At 34.7% G+C, this 13,330-nt stretch overlaps 1 pseudogene; it reads left to right on the top strand.

The window, feature by feature from the left end:
- The first annotated feature begins 12,544 nt into the window (after nt 1-12,544).
- LOC123827435 lies at nt 12,545-12,939 on the top strand (annotated as a pseudogene).
- Nucleotides 12,940-13,330: the final 391 nt, after the last annotated feature.

Here is a 13,330-nt window from a genome sequence, read left to right as displayed (position 1 = left end):
ATCTGTGAAATATGTCATTAGTATTTTGCTAGGGATTGTGTTGAATCTATAAATCACTTCAGGTAGTATGGACATTTTGATTATGTTAATTCTTCCAATCCATGAGCATGGTATATGTAATCAAAAGGAATGGAAGACTCCACTAAAATAGCTAAATGAAATGGAGGCAAGCAAACTATCAGATACAGAATTCAAAAGAATATTTGTGTATTCCTTAATTTCTTTCTTCAGTGTTGCGTAGTGTTCTGAGTACAGGTCTTTTACCTCCTTGGTTAAGTTTATTCCTAAGTATTTCATTTTCCTTGTTGCTGTAGTAAATGTAATTTTTTTCCTATTTTTCATTTCTGTTATTCATTGTTGTTATACACAAATTCCATCAATTTCTGAATGTTGACTTTGTAGCCTGTCATTTTGCCAAATTCATTTATTATGTTGAGAAATTTCTAAGTGGAGTCTATATGGTTTTCTATGTACTATCATGTCACCTGAAAACAGTGAGTTTTACTTCCCCCTAGAGGAAAACATAGGCAGAATAATTTCGGATATCCCACACAACAACATTTTCACCAATATATACCCTAGGGCAGTGATATACAAGAAAGAATAAACAGATGGGACCTCATCAAATTAAAAAGCTTCTGCATGGCTAAAGAAAACATCAACAAAATGGAAAGAGAACCAACTGTATGAGAAAACATATTTGCCAATGATACCTCAGACAAAGGTTTGATCTCCAAAATATCTTAGAAACTCACATGACTCCACACTAGGAGACAAGCATTCCAATTAAAAATTGGGCAAATGACCTGAACAGACAAATCTCCAAAGAAGACATATAGAGGGAACAGAGACACATGAAAAAATGCTCAACATCACTAGCTATTAGAGAGATGAAAATTAAAACCACAATGAGACACCACTTCACACTGGTCAGAAAGGCCATCAATAACAAATCAGCAAACAACAAGTGCTGGCGAGGTTGTACAGAAAATGGAACCCTAGTACACTGCTGGTGAGGATGCAAACTGGTGCAGCCACTGTAGAAAACAGTATGGAATTTCTCCAGAAAACTAAAGATGGAACTACCTTTTGATCCATTGATCCCAGTGCTGGGATTATACCCTAAGAATCCTGAAACAGCAATTCAAAAGAACCTATGCACCCTAATGTTCATAGCAACATTATTTACAATAGCCAAGTACTAGAAACAGCCTAAGTGCCCATCAGTAAATCAGTGAATCAAAAACTTGTGGTAAATTTACACAATGGAATACTACAGTACAGAAACAAAGAAGGTACTCTTACCCTTCAAGACAACGTAGATGGAACTTGAGAGTATTATGCTAAGTGCTAGGTGAAATGAGCCAGGCAGTGAAAGACAAATTCCTTATGATCTCACCTGTACATGGAACCTAGTCAACAAAACAAACAAATAAGCAAAATAGAACCAGAGACTTGGAAATAAAGAACAAACTGACCAGAGTGGAGGGGAGAAGAGATCATGGCGGGGTAGAAGGGGGAAGGGCATGCTAAGGAACATGAATAGAGGACTCATGGGCATGGACAATGGTGGGGGTTGACTGTGGGAGTGGGCAAGGATGGGGTAGAAGTGAGCAATGGGGCAAAATGAGGGACAACTGTAACTGAACAACAATAAAAAAAATTAATGAACTAAAGATTATCTCCAAAATAATATTTGATATACTTTTAAACATGACATTTTTATGCTAATACAAATATATATAGTTTTTTCATGTGAGAAACTAAAGATTATTAAATTACCAAATATAAATAAATGGTCCATGACATAAGTTGATACTTGGGGGAGGCCTAATGATGAACTTAATAAGATTTTCTTAAATGTATAATGCTTAAATCATCACATATTTTACTTGATGACTTGTGGAAAACATCTGTGTACATGTATGATGTTAGAAAATAACCTGTAGTTTTCTTGTTTCTACTGTAATAAACAGGAATGTACATAACATCATTAATTAAGAAGACTGGGTTCTGTAAGAATCATTATGTGGGTTATATGTCTATGCCAACAGTGAACTTCATTTGTATAGGCCATATAAAAATATTTAGCACTTATTGAATATGTACTGTTTTCCAGGCATTGTGCTGAGGACTTTACATTATTTATCTCTCTTAAGCCTTAAAACCCCTCTTTAAGGTTGATAACATTACTAAATTTATTAATGAGGAAATGAAGACTTACCAAGTTTAAGTAACTTGCCCAAACTTATGGAGATTACAAGCTACCACCAGGACCCAAAGTAAGTCTGCTTCACTGCAGAGCCTGAGCTCCTATTGTTACATGCTATGGTGTATATTTATTTTAAGTCAGCACATTCATATCTAAGATATTGTGTTATTAAAACTGTAGTCTAAAAATATACACATTAAAAAATATAAAGACTTTCTCAACATGTTTAGGGACGAACTTGGCCTAAACTATATTATTACCCTATTTTGGTAACTGTGAATTAGTCTCACTGCTTTTCCATGACCTGCTTCACTGATGACCTACAGCAGTGATGTCCTTATCCCATTAGAGTCCACTATGTCTTTGGTGAGATGCATGCCAGTCTAGATATGCACAGCACTTTCTGGGTGGCTACTGGATCTATTTTAAATGGAAAGCCATTGAAGAATGGGTGATAGCTCAATTTCAGCTTGTCATCCCAAAATAAACATGTCTGTGGACAAGGCAAGTCCTCATTATGCAAAAGCCTGAACTGAGCACAACAGGTTCCTCTTATAAATATATTGTTTGCTTAGAATAGTATAGTATTGCTGAATACTCCAAGAACCACTTTGAATATTTTGTGAGACCTGAAGCAAACTATTTAGACTTTGTGTGAATCCCCACCAAAATAAAGAGACCAAAGGTAATGAGAATAACTTATTGCATATTATTTGTGTCTAAAATATTATTTCCTTGAGAATATCATGCTAAGTGAAATAAGTCAAATAGGAAAAGTTAAGAACTATCTGATTTCACTCGTGTGTGGGATATAAAACTGAAAGCAACAAATGAACAAACAAAAAAACTGATGAAAATTCATAGTCACAGAAAACAATATGGTGAATAACAGAGAGAAGAGGGTTTGGGAGTAATTGAGTGGAAAGGGGGTCAAATATATGGTGACAGAAGATGATTTGACTTTGGATGGTGGGAATACAATGCAATATACATAGCATGTGTCATCGAAATGTACACTTGAAACCTATATAATCTTTTTTATTAACCTTTATTGTATTTTTCCATTAATATTTAGTCCCTTTATATCCCACTCACCCCAGCAATCACCACTCTGTTGTTCATGAATCCTATATAATCTTATTAACCAATGTTATCCAATAAATTTAATGATAATTAAAAATAAATAAATAAAATATTATTTTCACTTGAAGTAGCATTATTACAACATGTAACGCTGGTCTTTTGTTTTACAGGTGCATACTGTTAAAATGTGTTTCACTGTGTTTCTAAAAATCAAAGAGTTTTTAATGTTTCTTTGAATAAGCTAAACCTATTGCTAATAAAAATATGGATAGTTAACCTTAAAAGACAACGAATGCTAGAAGCATAAAACTACTTGGCTTATGTAAACTAGTTTTATAATATTAATTTTGCATTTATGCTTTATAGATTATTTTCCCTCATTTCAAGTGTGATTTTCTAATACAATGAACATGCCTTAACTTTTACCAGCAATTATAATATTGAAAGAACCTTTCATTCTAGATCTTAAAATATAGCTATCCCAGGGTCCTTAGGGTATAATCCCAGCAGTGGAATTGCTGGGTCAAAAGGCAGTTCCACTTTTAGTTTTCTGAGGCAATTCCATACTGTACTCCACAGCGGCTGCACCAGTCTGCATTCCCAGCAACAGTGCACTAGGGTTCCTTTTTCTCCACATCCTCTCCAACATTTGTTGTTTGTTGATTTGTTTAGGATGGCCATTCTGACTGGTGTGAAGTGGTATCTCATTGCTGTTTTAATTTGCATTTCTTTTATGGCTAGTGATGCTGAGCATCCCTTCATATGTCTTTGGGCCCTTTGTATGTCCTCCTCAGAGAAGTGTCTGTTCAAGTCCTTTGCCCATTTTTTAATTGGGTTATTTGTCTTCCTGGAATGAAGTCATGTGAGTTCTTTATATGTTTTGGAGATCAAACCTTTGTCTGAGGTATCATTGGCAAAAGTGTTTTCCCATATGGTTGGTTCTCTTTTCAGGAATATGTATAAAGGACACATGGACAAAACCAAAGAGGGGTAGGATCAAGGGTGCGAAGTGGGGTTGGCTAGGGTGAAGAAGAGTGGTGGGGGGGGGAAACAGAGACAACTGTACTTGACCAATAAAATTGTGTGAAAAAACAAAAATAAAATAAATAAATTTGAAAGTGTTAAAAATAAATTAAATTAAATTAAATATAGCTAACCCAGACTGTGAAAATTGGTAAGATACATTTTATGAAGACTTCATTCACAGCTTCAGACATATGAAATATATGCATAGATGAACCTTGGAGGTTTTGTCACCCTCACTATGCTCAGTTTTAAAATGCTTTAGGCTCATGTAGCCATGAGACATTTAATAAACTCACCACTTGTATATGAATACAAAGAGGCTATGCTTCATGTTCAAAATACTTAGTTATCCAAATTTTTAATAGAGTACTAAAGACATAGAAAAGCAGTGACTTTCTAGTTAATAACAACCTATTTTCATAGTCATTATTCTCAAAATTTGCTGCAATTTTAATATGATTGTTTTCACCACAGAAAATGGTACTCCTTTTCAACTCCAAATAATATAATCCAGAGATGTTAAAATGCTTTGCACTGAAAATCACAGACACCTTCAGGCTTTAAGAGCATTACTTTCCCAGACACTAATTCATGATTTAATTTTACTCCACTAAAACTGTTTTTCATACTGCTTTTTTTTTGTCTTGAGCCAATCCAATGAGATAAATGCTACATCCTCTACCATGAAAATAATAATAATACAAAAATAATCAAAGCTTATTTTTGTATGTGGAATTTAGCTATGGATCTAATGGGGTAACTTATTCTAAAATAAATGAGGGGCATGATAATAAGGTAAAGTTACACTTCTGGCAACTTCTTGCTTTGTTTCCATGAGTTAGAACACTTCAGCCAAATCTTGATGATGCTGAATTAATAAATCTGGAAACTGACTGATGATTCACAATAATTTGATATGACTTAAATCATTAACACCAGTCATTTTTTAATTATATAATTTCAATATTTATATCATTTTGGGACTATTTTTGGAGGTGAGGATGTAAATTACTTTTGAGCAGTTAGAAAAATGTAACTAAGTCATGTTGAAATTTCAATGTATTTTTATGAAAACATATTTGTAGAATGGCAGTTCTTTGCCAATTCTCATTTCCATAACTGGATCCTACTTTTGTTATAGGACATATCATTATTACACTACAGCTTGTGGGTAATGAGCCATTCAGGATTTTGACGGAAAAAGGGATCACAACAGAGAATTTGCTTAGATTTAGAATTTCAGAAATGTCTTTCAAGCATGATGCCATGTAAATATTTGCCAGTTTTAATCCAGAAGTTACAACACTGAGCTTGATTTTATTTATGATAAAATATGGATCATCCAACACATTCATTAACCTTGATACTGTGTTTGATATTAAGGGAAATGCAAATAAATATGAATTGTAAACCTTATACTCAAGAAATAGAAATGAAAACAAGAAAGTGGGACAAGCAAAAATGTAAAGATAATGTTAGTATCAGACAGTATAATTTTTAAATTATGTATTGTCAAGAGTAAGGTCTATAGGAGTTCATAGGAATAAAAGTTTACTGAGTAAGTGTGATCAGAGAAATGTTAGTGGATGACCTGAGATTTGAGTCAGGTATTACATACTGAGTAGGGTAGAGGGAGTTTTAGGTGAAATAAGCATGAACAAGGGTTCTGGTATGGTAAAAACACAAAGTAATTAATTAAAGGGTTAGAAGTTTTCATGAACCTGTGGATTAATATAAGAGTATAAAGGAATAAGAGGCTCTGAGACACATTCTGCACATTAGCCTATCCAACATCACTAAATGTTTGGAGTATCTTGTTTGTTTAAAAGGAACTGTTCTATTTGTATATAAAAGGACAACCCCCTTGTATAAAAAGGGGGCAAGTTTCAGCTGCAAAAAGACAGTTTTTTAAAATTTTATTTTAATTGTTGTTGAAGTACAATTTTCTACCTTTTACTTCCTTGCCAGCCCACCCACCAAAATTTAAAACATATTAAACAGGTATCACAATAGTCCACGCACTGTGGACAAGGAATCTAAAGTATTCAGCCTTGGTGGAACTTCTTTTTCTCACCTGCCACTGAAACATCATTTGGTTCATGCCAAATAGTCCTTGATATGTGGTCCTGCTCAAAATATTTGTAGAGAATTTGGTCCATGCCAACCAATCTACCTAACCCCATATTCCATTACCAGCCAGGCTACCAAGCTAAGAAGGATTATGATTGACAATAGAGCCACAACACAATTATTGAACAAATGAAATATGGTAGTATTTTTATGTATTCATCCTGTAAACTAAAAGTACAAATAAACTTTATGGGTTATTTGAACCCAGGGACATTTTCTAAGCATGAGTGTTTTTGACAGTACTAATTATTAAGGACCTTGTGGCATGGACCAAATGTCTCCATAGACACTTTGTCCCAATATATGCTAATCATACACATGTGTGTGCACATACATATATGTATGAAATAGAAAACCCAAACCTAAATATTTACTCTACATATACATGCTGAATGTATATACACTACTATATATACTATAAATATATATGTATATACAACATAATATTGCAAATTTCAAGAAAATAATATATTTACTTAAATTAAGTAGATAAAAATGAAAGATACCTCATAGATCTAGGGGTAGACTCCATTTTATATATGTTAACCACTTCTTATAAGCATTTATTATGTATGACAGTTATCATATTGCATTTTAGGGTATGACAATTTGTACAACTGACATTCACTGCAAAGTCCCACAAAATACAACATTCCTTTTTTATATCACTCTTTTCCAAAATAAAAATAAAAAACTAATATAGAAAAATATTGTTGGTTTTAGAATAATCTCCCTTCCATTCCATGGGATTTAAAAATAACTAGAAAAAAACATTCAGAAAGCAGAATTCAGAAAGAACATCTAGAATAGACTTTAAGTCAATTAATCAACAAGTATTTATTAGGCTTTAATTGTTTTCTTAGCATAGGATTTTAAGATGTTCTTCATTATAGCCACTGAGCTATCTTAACTTCATAAATAGATTTAATGAAGATAAGCTCCTTATATCAGCTCCTAATATCAGATTAATTCTTAATTACTATGACTATCTAAACATAATTAGATAAAACTATTTTGGTACAACTTGTAAGTAAAGGGTTTTTAAAAATATGTGTAACAATTTTGCATATTCTTTTTTATTAACAAATTAAGTCTATTACTGAGGGATAGTCTATTTATCATGTCTTAAAAAGAGCAGTTGTCAACCATGGCTAAGATGAGAATTCCCTATGAAACATAAAAATGACAATAATGGAACTCATGACATTTCCAGACATAATGAATCAGAATCTCTGGTTAAAGGATGGGTATTTTTAAATTTTCCAGTTCATCCTGGAATACATTGAAGGTTAGGAAATACTACAACAAACTTTAAAAGATTTTTTATTTGCCTCATATTCCCAAGAGATTTGGACACTCTTTGTTATAATTAGAAAGACCTTTATTCATTTAACAAGTGTTAATAAAGTTTTTTGTATTAAATATGATGAAGACTATAAAATATGTAAAAGGCCACCCTTCAGGACCTTAAAATGCACATGAACTGTAGTCAACATGTAGCTGAAGAAATCATCATGGAGGTGAAATTTCAGTTGAGCAGTTGAGTCTTCAGGATAATTAGGATTAGAATATCAAGATTTCTTATCAACCGGTGAACTAAAATAGGTGAAAAAGGTAGGAAAAGTTATTCCAACTAAAATGAGGAATGACATGCAGAGGCTTCAAATTTATCATGAACAGGTCCATGTTCAGTGATCCATGTGGAGGAACTGAGAGTGTGCATTTTGAGACTAATTGGTTAAGTGTGGTCTAAATTAATAATGGTGATTCTAAATAGCTGGATTGGAGAATTTGCATTTTATTCAGAAGAAAGAGGGAGAGGGCATGTGATGTAGACAGGAATGATGTAGGGAAAAGTTGGAAGTTTGAAAAGAAGTCATATATTTTGTGTTTGAAAAATGTTAATCTGATATAACACTGCACAGAAGAGATTATAGGATGAGACTCCATGGCAGAGAACTAAACTAGGAAGCTCTCACAAAATCAATATGTGTTATACCATATGTTGTTGTTTTTTCAAGTGCACTGAGGCATAAAGTTAAAATAAAACCACTTGGATAAAAATCTCTGTAAAGGAAATTTTAACCCATGGGATTCTCCTCCTGCTGTCAAGTGGGAATTTTGGTTTCTTGTCTCAACTCAGCCACCAAAATCCTTTCACACATTAAATGGTGATTTCTTCAAATCTTTTTAATATGCAGTAGTTTACACAATGCCTGGTACAAAGTAGGTACATAGTGTAGCTTGTTTTATTGTGGTGTCAAGCAGTCTATTTCACAAAACACTACTAAAGGTTATTTAGATGTAGTTACATAAAATCTTATTATGCATATATCATGTATTTGTATAATAAAGCTTTTGAAAAACCTAAAAACTATAAGGTTCAAGAAAGACAACATATTGCAATTGTTTCATGAGTAATTTTAAGTGCTCTCTAGCCATGAGGTGCTACTATTTTGTCTTAAGTATTGCTACCCAAGACTTATTGTCTTCTTTCCATTTTATAAGCTATCTTTTTTCATTCCTTTACTTTCAGTTTGCACATGTCTTTTGATCTGAAGTGAGTCTCCTGTAGACAACATATGTAAGGGCCCTGTTTTGTTATCCATAGAGTCACTGTATGTCTTGATGGGAGCATTTAATCCATTTGCATTTAAAGTAATTATTGATAGATATGTATTTATTGCTATTTTATAATTCTCTTTTTTCCTTTTTTAAATTTTTTAAAGAAGACTCAAAAAGAAAAAGAAGACTTTAACATTTCTTGTAATACTGGGTTGGCAGTGATGAACTCCTTTAGGTTTTTCTTGTCTGGGAAGTTCTTTATCTGTCCTGACAGTCTTAATGATAGCTTTGTTGGGTAGTGAGTGTAATCTTGCTTTTCATCACTTTGAATATTTCCCGCCAATCCCTTCTGTCCTATAGTTTCTTTTGAGAAATCAGCTGATCCTTGTAGTTAACTAACTGCTTTTCTCTTGCTACTTTTAAGATTCACTCTTTGTCTTCAAGCTTTGCCATTTTAAGTATGATGTGCCTTATATAGGCCTCTTTGGGTTCATCTTGTTTGTAACTCTCTGGGCTTCCTGCACTTGTATGTCTATTGTTTTTACCATGTTAGGGAAGTTTTCCATCATTATTTTTCACATACATTTTTAATTTCTTGCTCTCCCTCTTCTTCTTTCACTCCCATGAGTGAATGTTGGTACACTTAAAGTTTTCCCAGAGGCTCCTTATACTATCTTCATTTTGAGGAGATTCTTTTTCTTCTTGCTGATCTGACTGAGTGTTTTCACTGACTTGATTCTCTGGTTCACCTACTCTACTGTTTATTCCCCATGGCTTATTCTTCATTTCAGTTCATGTATCCCTCATTTCTGACTTTTTTATGGTTTTCATGTCTTTTTTATGCTGTTGGAGCTCTAAGTTCATTGAGCATCCCTATAATCATTGTTTTGAACTCTATCTGGTAGTTTTCTTGCCTCCATTTTGTTTCATTCTTTTCCTGGAGTTTTGTTCTGTTCTTTCATTTGGGACCTGTTTCTTTGTCTTCTTATTTTGGTAACCTCCTGGTATTGCTTTCAATGTATTAGGTAAACCTGATAAGTCACCCAACTTAGTAGAGTGGCCATATGTAGTAGGTGTCCTTTAGGGTCCAATGACACAGCCTCCCTGATCACCCAAGTTGGTGCTCTAGGTGCACCCCTGTGTTGGCTTTGTGCACTGTCCTATTGTACTTGAGCATTAATTGCTGTTAGCATATCATTGTGAGGGACTGAGATGCAGGTCCATTAGATGCAAGGACTAGCTGTGATTACAGAGGAGGAACTGCTGTCCAGGGGATGAACCCACAGGGCAAGACTTGCTTTAGTGGAGCTTTAGTGCCTACCAAGTCCACCCTATGAGTGTGTGGCTCATGGAAGTGGTTGGATTGTAATGTGATGTGATCTAAACCTGAAATGGGGTGTACTGGCTCTGGGGCCTCTAAAGAACTGCAAGGTCAGCCACCATCTATGCTCTGCACAGATCAATCCAGCATGAGCCACAGAGTGATCTTCAGATGGCTGATACTTGTGCTGGGATTGGAGATTCCCAGGAGAAAGCAAGCTGTAAATCAAGGCTGGCTGCAGCTAGTACCAGGCCTTGGGCCATTTAGCAAGAAGTACAAAGTACATAGAAACTAGATGTTGCTTACTTGAGAGATTTTAGTAAAGTCCTAAGCATGAGCCAAGAAAGACTGTTTGTATAGTCACTGGGAACCTCTGGATGGGCCAGCATTGGCTGGGGCAGGTCTTGAATCACCAGGGTGGGATTAATAGTGTTAGCTTCATGGAGATTCAGATAGAGCACAATGTTGGGGAAGGGTTTAGCAAAAAAGCAATGGCCCCTGACAGCCCTTCTGTCCAGAAGAAAACTTCCCCTTAACATTTGCCCTTAAGCCAGACAATTTAGTCTCTCCCCTTGAGTCCCTGGTGCGTTTTGAGCTGCTTCCCCAAAGCTGAAGCTCAGAGCAAGTGAGTCTGAGTAAGTCTGTGCAGGAGGGCCATTAAGAGGAACGTCTAGGATTTCAGGATCCTTCCACCTCACTCAGCCAAAATCTGGTTTTACAGCTTAAAGTTATGAGGACATCCTGTCCAGGCACCAGAAGCCTGGGATGAGGTTTCTGATCTGGAATTTGAACCCCTCTCTCCTTACAGGTCCTCCGTGGAGATATTCCTCCAGGCTTTTATCCACCACCTGGGGGTGTGGGTGTGGGGCCAGACCATTCCACAGCTCCACCCTTCCTGCCAGTTTCTATATAGCTTCTTTTTTATATCCTTAGTTGTAAGATTTCTGTTCAGCTAGATTTCAGGCACTCTGAAAGATGGTTTTTCTGTAGTTTAGTTGTAATTTCGTTATGGTTGTGGGAAGTTCTGAGGACTGCATTTACCTATGTCACCATCATGATGGGAACCCCAAAGATTTCTTAAGAGAACACAAGGAAACACCAATACAGTAAATGTGTGTATATGTACATGCACATCTATATAAAGATTTAAAACTTTTCTTTATTAAAAGGCACCGTTAAAAGTTGTAAACAACTAACCTATACATTGCAAAAAGGCATTGATAATACATACATTCAACAATGTATTGCCATCCAAAATATAGAAAAACTCCTATATATCAATATGAAAAAGACAACTTTTGTTTATTTATTTTTTTAATTTTAATTGTTGTTCCAGTACAGTTTTCTGTCTTTTACTCCCATCCCAGCCCACCCCCCCAAGTCCTCCCTACCTCCTTTCCATTTCCACCCCTCCTTAGTTTTTGTCCATGTATCCTTTATACTTATTCCTATAAACCCTTCCCCCTTTTCCCTTGAAATTCCCTCCCCTCTGGTCACTGTTAGCCTGTTCTCTATTTCAGTGTCTTTGGTTATATTTTGCTTATTTGTTTGTTTTGTTGTTTAGGTTCCTGTGAAAGGTGAGATCATATGGTATTTGTCTTTCACTGCCAGGCTTATTTTGCTTAGCATAATGCTTTCCAGTTCCTTTTAAGAAAATTGAGCAAAGACATAATAGATTTTATAATAATAATAAAATATCTAAGTAAGCTTATAAAACAAATTATTCAATTGTTATTTCGTGAGAAAATGCAGAAAAAAATCCTAATATACTTCTCTATATAACAACGGAGTAATTGAAAATGACTAAAATGAATTGTTAGTGGGAATGTGGAGCAGTCAGAACTTATTGTCATACACTGCTAACGTTACTGCAAATTGATCCAACAATTCAACTCCTTGGTATATATGCAACAGAAATACATACATTTGCTTGCCTGAAGATATGTACAAGAATGTTTATTGTGGCACTAATAATAATGTCCCAATACTGGCATCTATCCAAATTCCAAAAATATAATGAATAAAGTAATTGTGGTATGTTCCAAATAAAATATTATGCAGGAATTATAATAAAGGAACTAAAAAATGCATACAAAAAATAATTGAAACTGATAAATACCAAGCAAGAGTGATCAGACATAAAATATACACAATATGATTTAATTTATATGAATTGCAAAAAAACAATTTTTTGGTGTTGGGGGGTCATGATGGTCAAGAAGATGGCATCTTCTAGCAGGGTCACTCAAATAGTCAATCCACATACTCCATTAATAAGGCTCCCTGACAGAAGAGGCAATTCCAAAATCAATGTGTCAGAAGTTTTGAGATCAGCAAGACTACCATCTCACACTTCTTCATTTCAAAGCAGCTTAAGGGAAGCAAATTACCAGATTGGCTGATGCATCAGAGTTCTCCACACACTGCAGGAGTAATGAAAACATTACCTCAGAAATACAGAGGGAAACTAGTGTCTCAAGAAGAAATCAAATTTACCCAATATTATCCAGTCAAGTCCAGAATAAGAACACAGTGTGGGTGTTGTTTGTTATCAGACAAAAGAACAATCTTTATAATAATGGACTTCCAAAATGACAACTGAAAAATTGTACATTAAATAACTTTAATAAATGTTCTGTAAATAAATAAATATAGAAAATTTAGATGGACACTTGTGTCTCCTAACTTATGTCTCTTGGTAAGCTTCTCTACAAACTTACCTGTTCATATACTTTTTTAAAATTGTTGTTCAATTACAGTTGTCCTGCATTTTTTTCTGTTGCTCTCCCTTGCCCTGACCCTGCCCCTGCCCCACAGTCAATCCCCACCACATTGTCCATGCCAATGGGCCCTCTATTTTCTTTCTTGACTTGACCCTTCTCTTTCTTTCCCTCATTATCCCCCTCCTTCATTCCTTCTAGTCACTGTCAGTTTGTTTTTTATTTCCATGTCTCTGGTTCTATTTTTGCTCATTTGTTTGTTTTGTTGATTAG

This window comes from Phyllostomus hastatus, unplaced genomic scaffold (assembly GCF_019186645.2).
Source record: "Phyllostomus hastatus isolate PE091 unplaced genomic scaffold, TTU_PhHast_1.1 phas_contig_86, whole genome shotgun sequence".
Lineage (NCBI taxonomy): Eukaryota > Metazoa > Chordata > Mammalia > Chiroptera > Phyllostomidae > Phyllostomus > Phyllostomus hastatus.
This window is presented reverse-complemented; position numbering and strand designations above follow the sequence as displayed.